Genomic DNA, 12059 nt, shown 5'->3' on the forward strand with positions numbered 1-12059 from the left:
CTGATCCAAATTCAAAAAGATTTGGTGAGCAAGCTACAAACATTATAAGCTATCAGCACACCAAAAATTCAGATCCAAAAGTGGAGGAACATGGATTGCGATCCATGTACCCTTGAGAAATTTTTGGAAAAAATATTTTCAAGCCTATAGCAGAGACCATTGTGAACAAAAGTCTCCAAAGGAGTTTTGTCAAAAAAGTCCAAAAAGGTCATCAAAAGTTTCATAAACTGTTCAAGGTGAAAACTCTAAAACAGACCTGTGAATTGACCTTTGTCTGACCTAAACAAGTCCAAATCATACAAAAACCATATAGCAGGAATCAGGAGACCAAGGACAAGCTGTGTGCCAAGTTTCAGTGCAATCTGACACGTAGGTACATGGATCACCATCCATGTTCCTTTGTCACAGATTGATACCAAACTTGTGTCATAGTTAAAGGACATCACAAGGAGTCTAGTGGTCTTTTCAAAAGTGAATTTGGATATCAAAACCAAGCCAAAAGCCCAGAACTGCCAAGTACTCTAACAAAGTGATAGAACTTACCTAACTTTCAATCCAGAGGTCCATTTTCAAAACTTTTGATACCATAGGACCTCCTAATCATGCTGATTCTGATGGTACCAAAAGAAGTCAATTTGGACTCCAAACATGGATCACGATCCATGTACCCATAGTGACAGCTTGACTTGAAACTTTCCAGATCAGTAGTGAATACACAAGGAAACATATCCCCAAGTTCAGTTAAAAGAAAAAAAAAGCAAATTTGGGTCAAAAGGGAGAAAAATAGGTGACAGACAGAAAACCGCTGGGCAGACCTAGTGATGGCTATTTGACCTATCAAACCAAGTCCAAATCCAAAACGATTTGAGATTTAGCTTGTGGACATAGTTAGGAACAAGCTCATAAGAAAAGAATTCCAAATGTGGTTGAACAAGGATCGCGATCCATGTACCTTAACCTCAGAATTTGATGAAAATTGGTATATAGCTTGCATATGACCTTGTCTACACACAGTCAAAATTTGAGAAAATTTAGAGAAACAAATTTGACAGGAACATGGATCGCGATCCATGTACCTCTCAGCATAGTGGGAGTATCTGACTTGGTTATCCGGTAGACATACTTGAGGACATCCCAGATCTCAAGTTTGAGCTAAAAATACCTTCTGGAGACCAAGATACAAGCCAAAGTTCCTATGTTCTGGTCCTGAGATTGTTTTGAGTGCTGTTTAAAGTGCATTTCACTAAAAGTTCTCTAACTTTTGATAGACAACTTCAAATTGAGTCAGGTATGGTTAGGAAGAAATCTTGCGGGCAATAGCACACAGCTAGACCTGAATTTTACTAGGTTTCCTAAATTCAAACTTTTAGGGTACCCCAAGACTAGTTTCCAGAGACCAAAAAGTCATAAATTCCTGAGTTTTGAGAGACCTGACCAGGGGCAAAAAGAGATAAGTTGCACTAAGCCAAAGTGAGCTTGTCAAGGACTATCTTGAGAGTTTTGAGTGAGCCTTAACCATGACAAATCATCCACCACCAGGGTTCTCTACTCCACTCGGAGACATGACAAGAAACGCAACAATGCCTTCAACAGAGGGGTTGAGAGAATACATAGAGTAGGGGCATCCTCTGATCAACAAACCAAACATGAGATTCATTAGAACCAATAAATCCATGCAAGTTCTAATGGATTATGCTCATGAGGGCTTATACAGTTTCACAAACGAGGAGCCATACATCTTCTATAGGTGTGTAGAACCCAATGCCAGGGAGTTGACCACCCATAAGAACCTCTATGCATTCACATATACAGATGCCAATGGAGTGCAAGTTTTAATGGTAGATAAGTATGTAAGAGAGTACAAACTTGTAGATCCAATTGACTTAGAAAAATACACATACAAGGGTACTCCGATTCCTACTTACTTTCAGCCAAAAACGATGCCAGATCGCATATCAGAGAGGATTCCGCCAGGATTTTCTCCAAGACGAGAGGAGCAAATGAGAGATGTCTTTCCAAGAGACCATGAATTGGTTAGACTGGTGACTGAACCACAACGATTAAGACCATATCAAGTGGCTCAATGTGTCAAGAGAAAATACGATGGTTCAGGGGATCCATATGCTCATGTCTCACTCTTCAAACAAGTGTTGAGAGCTGAACGAATTGCGGATTTTCATACTCAATATGAGGGATTTGGGTTAAGATTGGAAGAAGCAACCTTGACTTGGTTCCAACCACTAAATAGAGATGATTTTCCAAACATAGCACAACTCTTACAAGAGTTTGTAGAGGAATTCTCAAAAAGGGGAATCAAACATAACAATGTGTCCCAAATCTACGCTTTCAAACAAAAAGCGAACAAAAGAGTGAAGGAAGCTTTGCTTCGCTTCAAACAATACATTCATAGATGTCCTGTGAGAAGTTACCGCAAGATGAGAGATTATCAGTTCTCCTCATAGAGGGATTGAGGAATGAAACTCTAAAAAAGGACCTACATCTAAAAGGATGCACAACGTTTGATCAAGTCACTAGAGAAGCTCTATATCTAGTTGAAAATTGCAAGGCCTATGGAGAGGTGACTGAAGATACAAACAATACGACTAGTAGTTCCTCTTCTTTGAAGAGCGAATCAAGCATAAAGAAAGATGTTCATAATATTTGGGAACCACTCATTGAACAAGTGGTTGAGGGGGTGATTAGAAGAATAAAAGAAGGCTACATACAGAACTTGAATGTACAACAGCCTCAATTGAGGATATGCAATACTTGTGGAGGGGATCACCCCACTCCATGGTGTAGCACTCAACCAAAACTGCAACAATTGCCAGGGCAACAACCGAGTAGTAAGGCAATTAGAAGAGCATTTGAGAGCTTGAAATAGTGCTAAGCTAGGCTTGCAAGGAATCGAGCTCTTCTCGAATGTGAGAGTTGCAAACAGGAAGATCTCAACAGATCAGCATAACAAAGAAGCATTGCAAGCCTTCAAGTCCCAAAGCAAGGCCGCAACAATGAAATTTGGCAACAAACAGAGCATAAGAACAACCCCTTGAAGTAATCAAGATCAAGCAGTAAATCAAGCATCATGGCCCGCTTCAACAACCCGGATTGAATTCGGGCAACAGGAGAAAGCCAAGGTAGCAAGGAGCCGAAATGAGAAAGGAAGGAGATCTTGCCAATTTTCTAGAGCTTGAACCAAGCAAGGCAAGGTTGAAGCGAGTCGAGCAGGCAAGTGGCGAGCGTGTGTGTGTAGAATCACACACACACACACACACACACATTGTGTCACAACAACTGACCATAGCTACACACTGTTAACCCTCATGGCTCATGGACACCCTATCACCTACGACGGACGTTGTAACCTACGGCGGACATTGTATTATTTATTTGGTAGAGTCAGGTACCGGGCTTGTCGGTCCAATAGGAAAAGGGTAAGAGTGATTGCCGATGAGAGGCGCACTCTAACTGGAACATTCAAGGGATTAGTTGGCTAAGCATGGGCGCCCAAGTGTGAATGGGGCGAGCTCATATAAAAATCAACTAAACCTAAAATTCACTCATTCTCTCATTTGCGCAATTGAAGAGTGCTCTTGCTCCATCTCCATCTTCTTCTTCTTCATCTCCTTGTGTGTGTATGCGTGAGAGAGAGAGTGTGCGATCGAGCATTGCGACGACAGCACGGCGGCGGTGAAGCGGTTGAGCGCGGCGTAGCGGTGTCTCCTTCTTCTTCGCGACGAGGAATCCTCCACGAAGCAAGCGTAGAGCATTGAGTGACACACCATCGTCATCTTTGAGCTTACTAGTTTAGGCTTGTTGTGTGCTTGGAGCCATTTGTGGCTCGCACGCGGTGTATCGGCAAGTTCCTTGCATTGACACGTGCGACATAGGTGCACATTTTTGGTGCCGTTGCCGGGGATTGCCAATCCCCGGGGCAGTCACTTATCAAAAGACCCCTATATCATGTGCGTTCAAGAGGTAATTAATAATACCCTAATATACATACTATTTTTACACTGTGAGCCTATTTAAAAAACCCCCATCCCCCTCTGTATGTATACATTTTTATACATTTAATAATCCTCTCCGGTTAACTCACGTGATATCATACACATTCTAAAAAGTGACCGCCCCGGGCCATACACTAAGCTTGAATGGCACTCTATGCTTCTATTGTGGTGCAATTTCTATTGTAGGAAAGGTAAGGAAGGAGGGTATGTGTGTTGAGAAGAGGGATTTGGTGTTATACTATGTGTTTTTTTTGTTAATGGAGTTTTCAAAGGTGCTGTGTTTATTCTTTGTGTATTAAGGTTGTTAGTTTTCTTTGTTAATGGAGTTTTCAAAGGTAGTGTGTTTATTCTCTGTGTACTAAGGTTGTTAGTTTTCTGTGTACAGTAAGTAGGAAGTAGATCTGTGAGAGTTAATAGAGTGTGTAATAGTAGGTGTATTAGTTAGAAGTAGGTAGATAGAGTGTGTGTGCTCTCGCCCAGGCCGCGGTGACCTTATCCTTTAAAAAAAAAAACAACAAAAAATAATAAATTTAAAAATTAAAAAAAAAATTAAAAAAAATAAAAATTTTAAAGGTAGGACTGGGATCGAGAATATCTCCCAGAACCAAGCCCAAGCTCACGCTCAAGCCTAGGCCTCAGTCGCCTTTTAAAATTACGAATTTTAGCTTCACACGTAGCTAAAAATCGTTTTTTTGAGGACCAACGCAATTTCAGATGCTTGAAAATTGTGCTGTAAAGCACACAGCGACCCTCTAAGTGATACGCTTGTTTTGAGCTATCACACACTTTAATCAAAAAAATCAAACTTTAAAAAACATTAAAAACGTAAAAAACACAAGTGAAAATGGACGCTTAAAAAGGTAAGCGGTTAACCTCCGAGGTTATTCGCCAACGTTTGTAGGGTGCCAAAGGCACATGCATCTGCACTCTAGTTGTGTGCTAGAGATGGAGCAACTAGAGAGAATTTTGACTTATGCGAGTTCTCAATATCCACCTACTTTAGGTTCCGGGCCCTCGGCAGGGACCCAAGGTAGTACAAACCAAGACCCGAACATAGTGGCTAGTGAATCTTCCTATGACTACAACATCATGGAGGGTTTCCCAATGCCTAATCCCGATAGCTCAAGCCAAGACATGCATGCCATGGGCCCGCGGTCCGGGCCGAGCGTGCTTAGCCGCCTGAAGCAAACCTTTAGTAGAGCCACTGGCTCTGAACATGGAGCTAATGATGTAAATGAGGGGGGTGGGGAAGTAAATTCTCCATTCGTGACCAACGTAGACCCTATGCCCTTAGAGAATGTGCATGTGAATACTTCATTCACTGCACCTCCTGACTCTTCAAAGTTATTCCCCTCCGAGGTCATATTACCCAATGGTAGAAGCCTTGCCGAAGTGCAAGAGGTTGAGCGATATATCCTTGCAGCAAGGGAAAAGGAAATTGAGAGCTTACGCAAGGCGGATCAACGAAGAGAGTTAAAATCAAAAGGGTCTATGTCAATATCTTTGCTAGGAGAGCAATCGAGTGCTCCCGACTTAGCAACCGCTAAGGGCCAACCCCTAGAAAGCCACATTGCATCTGGTTCAAAGGACACCCCTAGCACCTCGATCCTAGATGGAGTATTCTTAAATGAGAACTGGGAGTATGAACTACAAACGGAAACTCTAACCGACCTATACACAGGACACACCTATCACGTGGGTTGGTTAGATGTCCTACAATCCACAATGGGTGCTACTAGTGTGGAGGATCAACAACAAAGAGTTTGTGAGGTCATCCATAGGGTCATTGAGTTAGAGAGACAGAACAAGGGGATCAACATGCCTTCAACGGGTCTCATGAGATTCTTAGATACAAGAAAGGATAAACAACCGACCTTATCGCAAATGGAGACTCCCTCAGTAAGTCCGATGGATCCTCCATATGTTGTTTCGCCACGGGTCTCAGTGCAATCTGAGCCCACAAGTGATAGCTTCACCTTTCCAAGTCTAGCTCATCTTTCCCTTGATGACACCATGACTACCATGCCTACCCCAATGATGGGCATGCCAAGAAACATGCCATGGACCTCATTTGTTAGTAAAGAACCGCTACATGGCAGCTCAATGTCTACAACAGTACCTACAAGTGTGTACCAATCGTATACACCCATGGGTCCTCATACTCATGTAGTCCCTACCCCTCCCATTGTTTCAACTACCCATGCTCCACAACCACAACACCCAAGTTCTTATTTCCATGGGACTATACCGGCTAGCATTAGCATGTCACATCCGACGTCTGCTATGCCTAGGGCCACACATATGAACTTTGGACCACCACATGGCACAACATCGGACCCAATGTGGAACCCAAGGGCTTCCCATGCGCCAGCCCAATGCCAATACCTACTCCACATGTAGTCTCTGGAGCACCTCCACCCACGGTGCCTGCTCACTTAGGTGACTTGGCAACATTTTCTCAAGCTATTGGTCGATCTATTGCTGAGAATATGCGAAACATGCCTGATAGAGAGCCTAGAAGTAATGCGATACAAATAGCCAAGCTCACACAAAAATTTAGTGGAGACGGGGATGTAAGAAAGCATATCAAAGTGTTTGAACAAATATGCGATTCTCTAGGAGAACACAATGACCTACATAAGAGCAATGCTTTAAGCCTAACCTTAAGTGGACAGGATGGGGATTGGTATAGAACCCTAAGGGTGGAAGAAAAAATGATTTATACTACTCTTAGGAGACTGTTCTTAAAAGAATACATACGAGAGGGAGTACTTTGGGGTGTAGCCTCTCAGGTCCAGAAAGCCCAACGAGAGGAAGGAGAGTCGGTGAGAGACTTTATTAGTCGCTTGAAGCATTTGAATTCTCGATGTAATCCAAATGAGCGCTTCAACAACAACCAATTGCTCGATAGATTCATTCGGGGATTACGACATGAGGATATCTACAATGGCCTAGTCATTAGAGGTATCACCACTTGGGAAGCAGTTACCACCAATGCGATCCAATTGGAGGATAATTTAATGATACAAGGAGAAAGAGTGTATGTTGAGCCTAAATCTATTAGCTCGCAAGCATCAAGGCATCAGCCAATTTAATGATACAAGGAGAAAGAGTGTATGTTGAGCCTAAATCTATTAGCTCGCAAGAATCAAGGCATCAGCCAATGACCCTAAAGCCTATTGCTAAGGAGCCAAAGATATCTGAGATGACTTTAGCAGATCTCACCAAGGCTATTCAAGAGAGTCTTAGAGATAATCGTGCTCCGCAAAACAATCATATGTATCCAAGAAGGGAGCAACAATGGTGCTCAATATGCTATGGACCGCATAGTACCAGTGAATGCTCTACTTTTAGAGTAAAATTCAATGGGAACTACAATGCCTGTGGAAGGTATGGTCATCAAGCTAAGGATTGCATAGTATTTAAGCGTGCAATGGCCAATAGACCAACCTTAGCATGGACAGAAACACCGCGAGTGCCTGCATTGATGCCGGCCCCACCTCTTGAATAAACAGCACAACACATGGTCCCTAGATACCAAAATGTTGTTCAAACAACACCCTTACCACCTCCAGTGCTAGGACCGCAACCACCACATCCGAGAATCACTTCTGTGAATCAAGTGGGTTGTGAGTCATCTATTGCTTGTTTAGAAGGCTGTGAGGAAGATCTAGATCCTAATATTTCCTATGGGCTGGATGTGCTTGAAGAAATTCCACAATACTACATGGAGGACTATTGGGGACAAGTCAAACCTGTATATCAAGTAGCTGCTCTTGTGGCAAGAGGCCAAAATATCAATTACACTGCTAAGAGACCACCTCTTCAATGCTATGAGTGTGGAGGTCCACATCGTGTAGCCGAGTGTCCTATTAGGCTACAAAAGAATGCTACACTAATGCAAACCAATCAAGCAAGCACGTCTACAATGGCGATACTCATGTGTAATCAATGTGGCATAGATCATTTGATTGCCCAATGTCCAAATAATCCAAATGCACCGAAGATCACGCCATTAAACTTGATTGAAGTTACCAAGGAGCCATCACCAAGTACACCCGTGGTACCAGTAAACGTACTCACACGATCGATGCTCCAAAAACAAAATTATATTCTTTAGGAAAGAGACACGAAGAAAGAGATCGCAAAAAGCAGCGAAGTCAAACCCCAGTTCAAAGACAAACATAGGGACTGGTGATGACCCCGTATATATGAAAGACGCTAAAGAAGATTCTGATTCAGGAGAAACCATGGAGACCAAAACGACCACTAAAATAGAAACCAACAAGGAAGATCTTCATGAGCCACAATGGCCAGGATCCAAGAAGAAGATAGGAACTTATCCAAACTCTACAGAGGAGATTGAGCGAGTCAAGCAATTAAGGAGTTTGGTAGAAGATACCCAAAGGGATCTAGAACCAGCACCTAGGCAGATCCAGATTACACACACCGTGTTACCTACGCAACAACAACCTCACCAAGTCCATAGACCGTTAGCCATACCTAGTGTCATCCAAGAAGAAAGTGACTTAAAGTCATGGGAAAGTGGGCGTACTCACTTCTTGATGGAAAGAATGTTTACAGAGGGACTACTTGATCCGATCGAAGAAATGGAGATCCCATCGAAGACTGAAGTCCAAAAGGTGCCGTTAAACATTTCCAAATTGATGGATTTCATGTATTCAGAAGTTAGAACCACCATTATGTCCAAACTGTATAAAGATCCTGAGCTAGTGTCAACTCTTCGAGCCTTCCTCAATGGAGAACTGAAGTTTGGGCTACCACAATTTGCACAGATGGATGGAGCTGGGGAGATGCCAATAGAGGAAGAACACTTAGATCCACAACCCAACCTAGATGAGAACCTTGTTATAGAAATACCTGTTAACAAGTTGGGACGATACTTTGAGGGTGATGAATCCAATGCGACCATACCAATCACTACTAAGGGATTAACTGTGAAGGGAATCCTTGATGGTGGCACTGGGGTTAGCATTGTGACTAAAAATTGTTGGGAAACTATGGGAAGACCTCACCTTGCGACCACAACCATAGTAGTGAAGATGGCCAATGGGTCTATCGTTAAACCTATTAGGATGCTAGAAGACCTCAAGATCAAGGTCTTTGGACATAAAATAAGAGTTAACTTCATTGTTATGGATTTCTCCAAACACACTATGGCATCGGAGATGATCTTAGGACATCCTTTCATGAGGAGAGCAAAAATGGTGCATGGCTGGTCTAAAAACCATGTCTACTTGCAGTTCCAAGATTCTGTCATTCGAGTGGATCTTGTCACTGGTCGAGCACATCCTCTAGGAAACATGTTTATAACTGATCATAGATCTGACACCACAGTTCACTCGGCTCCATTGTAGTATTGTTATACGTGTAAAGCGGACACTGATGTTGGGGAAGATTCTCCTTATATGGATGTACTACCTGGGATGATTGAGTCGGACAATGTGGATTGGGTCCACCTAGCAACAACCATAGACACTTGGGGAAATAGGGGGACGACCTGGGAAACACCTGAGGGGGATGAAATACCACCACTTGTACCCTTAAATATGCTAGAAGCAATGCGTATAGCTTCTGATGATCTAAAAGATGAAAGTTTGACTGGCATTGGAACCAATAGCGCCTCACAAGACTATAGCCCACACGATTTGGGGTCAGAATCATCAGTTGAAATTGACTCTGAGGACGAAGAATCTGAGTTAAATCTTAGTGAAAATGTGGGGACAAAACATTCAGGGCCCAGTGGTAACCTAGATGACAATCTATCCAAGGGAGCAGAAGACACAAGTAGTGATTCATCTAGTGACTCTTCACTAGAAATCACCCGTAATCGAGAATTAAACAAGAAGAGTAAGAGATATAAGAGGCGATGATATCGAGAAAATGTGCGTGCTAGAATAAATGAAAAGAAATCTACCGCGGAATGGCTTAATTATATATGGGCATGTGATGCTCATCGGAAGCTGGTAGATAACTGGGGTGAATACCTTCAAAGCATTATGTGGTGTAGTCCACAACCCATTGACATCGCACAACTAGAGGCTACAGAGAAGCCAAACTTGAGCCGTACTGTAAGGAGATGACAAAATCGAGAGTTAGCTCAACAACAAAAGGAATCAAAAGTGAAATCACAGTCCACAGAACAACAGGACTCCACAGACTTACACCCTGCACCTGAACATTTCAAATCATATACCACAGAGGAACGTAAGGTTGTGTATACAAAGGCTCAAAGAAAACCTATCGATGGGAGCAATGGAGTCTATAACGGTCCAGCGATAGTTAAGGAAATAGAGTTAGCAGACCCAGGAGAAGAGTCTAAACCTGTTTTGATTGCCAAGGATTTGACCGAGACTGAGTGTGTACTTAAAGAACTTCTCAAGGAATTCAAGGATATATTTGCCTGGACTTATCATGATATGAAAGGTGTTCCACCCTCCATGGTGCAACACACAATCCCCATGAATAGCATGTCTAAACCAGTTTAGCAATGACCGTTCCCAATGAATCCTAAATATGCAAAAATCGTTCAAGAAGAGATTGAAAAGCTTGTGGAATGCGGATTCATATACCCTATTGAGCACTCGGAATGGGTGTCTCCAATAGTGATTGTGCCAAAAAATAATGGGAAACTCAGAGTGTGCATGGATCTCAAGAAGGTCAATGCCACCACTAGAAGGGACCATTACCCCTTGCCATATTCAGAACATGTGCTTGAAAGAGTTGCAGGGAAGGAAGCTTATAGCTTTTTAGATGGGTACTCTGGCTACAATCAAATCACAATTGTGCTAGAGGACCAAGCTAAAACAACCTTTATAACCAAATTTGGAGTGTTCACATTTCGTGTTATGGATTTTGGCTTAACCAATGTCCCAGCTACCTTTCAAAGATTAATAAACACTGCTTTTAGAGAATATTTGAGGGAGTTTTGTGAAGCTTTCTTAGATGACCTTTGTGTTTATTCCTCTTGGAAAGAACATCTATCATGCTAACGAAAAGTTTTTGAGAAGTGTAGATTGTATCGCATCTCCTTAAACCCTTTCAAATGCCAATTTTGGGTTAAACATGGAGTCATTTTAGGGCATATAGTGTCCAAAAATGGGATTTTCACAGATGAGAGCAAAATTAAAGACATTGCTGAATTGCCACCACCTACAAACTATAAAGGAGTTCAAAGGTTCATGGGCCATGTTGGTTATTACCAACGGTTTATTTTAAACTTTGCCGAGATAGCTTGTCCTTTGTACAAGCTTCTTATTGAGTTCCAATGGACTACGAAATGTGACCATGCTTATGAGTCATTGAAAAAGACCTTGACTAGAGCTCCTATTCTACGAGTGCCCGATTGGAATGTAATTTTTCATGTGCATATTGATGCATCGAACTTTGCTATTGGGTGTGTTCTAGCTCAACCAGGAGAACATAAACTGGACTACCCCATTAGCTTTGCAAGTCGTTAGTTGAATGATGCCGAAAGAAACTACACCACTACAAAGCAAGAAGGTTTAGGTATGATTTATGCAGTGAAGAAATTTCGCTACTACCTTCTGGCCAACAAGTTTGTGTTCTATGTTGATCACCAAGCGTTGTTGTATCTAGTAAATAAACCTTGTTCCACGAGAAGAATTACACGATGGCTGTTAATTCTCCTTGAGTTTGATTTTATCGTTGTGGTGAGACATGGTAAAAGACATGTCATGGCATATCATTTGTCTCGCATACCCAATGCTGAAGCCCCTACTGGAGTCGATGATGAGTTGCCCGATACTTCTCTATTCCTAGTCGAAACCATACCTGAATGGAGTGAGAAGATTGTGAACTTTCTAGTTAATGGTTTTCCACCCAAAGAGCTTCGTAAAGACATAGCTCGAAAACTGCTAAAAGAATGCGAACCTTACTCTCTCATTGCAGGAACTCTCTACAAGCTAGGGAAGGATGATATTCTTAGATGTTGTGCCCGTGAGGATGACTATTTATACATACTGCAAGAAGCCCACATGGGTATAGCCGGAGGATATTTCTCAGGGG

The sequence above is a fragment of the Adiantum capillus-veneris genome, chromosome 1, assembly GCF_014529385.1.
Source record: "Adiantum capillus-veneris isolate H3 chromosome 1, ASM1452938v2, whole genome shotgun sequence".
In the NCBI taxonomy this organism is placed as follows: domain Eukaryota; kingdom Viridiplantae; phylum Streptophyta; class Polypodiopsida; order Polypodiales; family Pteridaceae; genus Adiantum; species Adiantum capillus-veneris.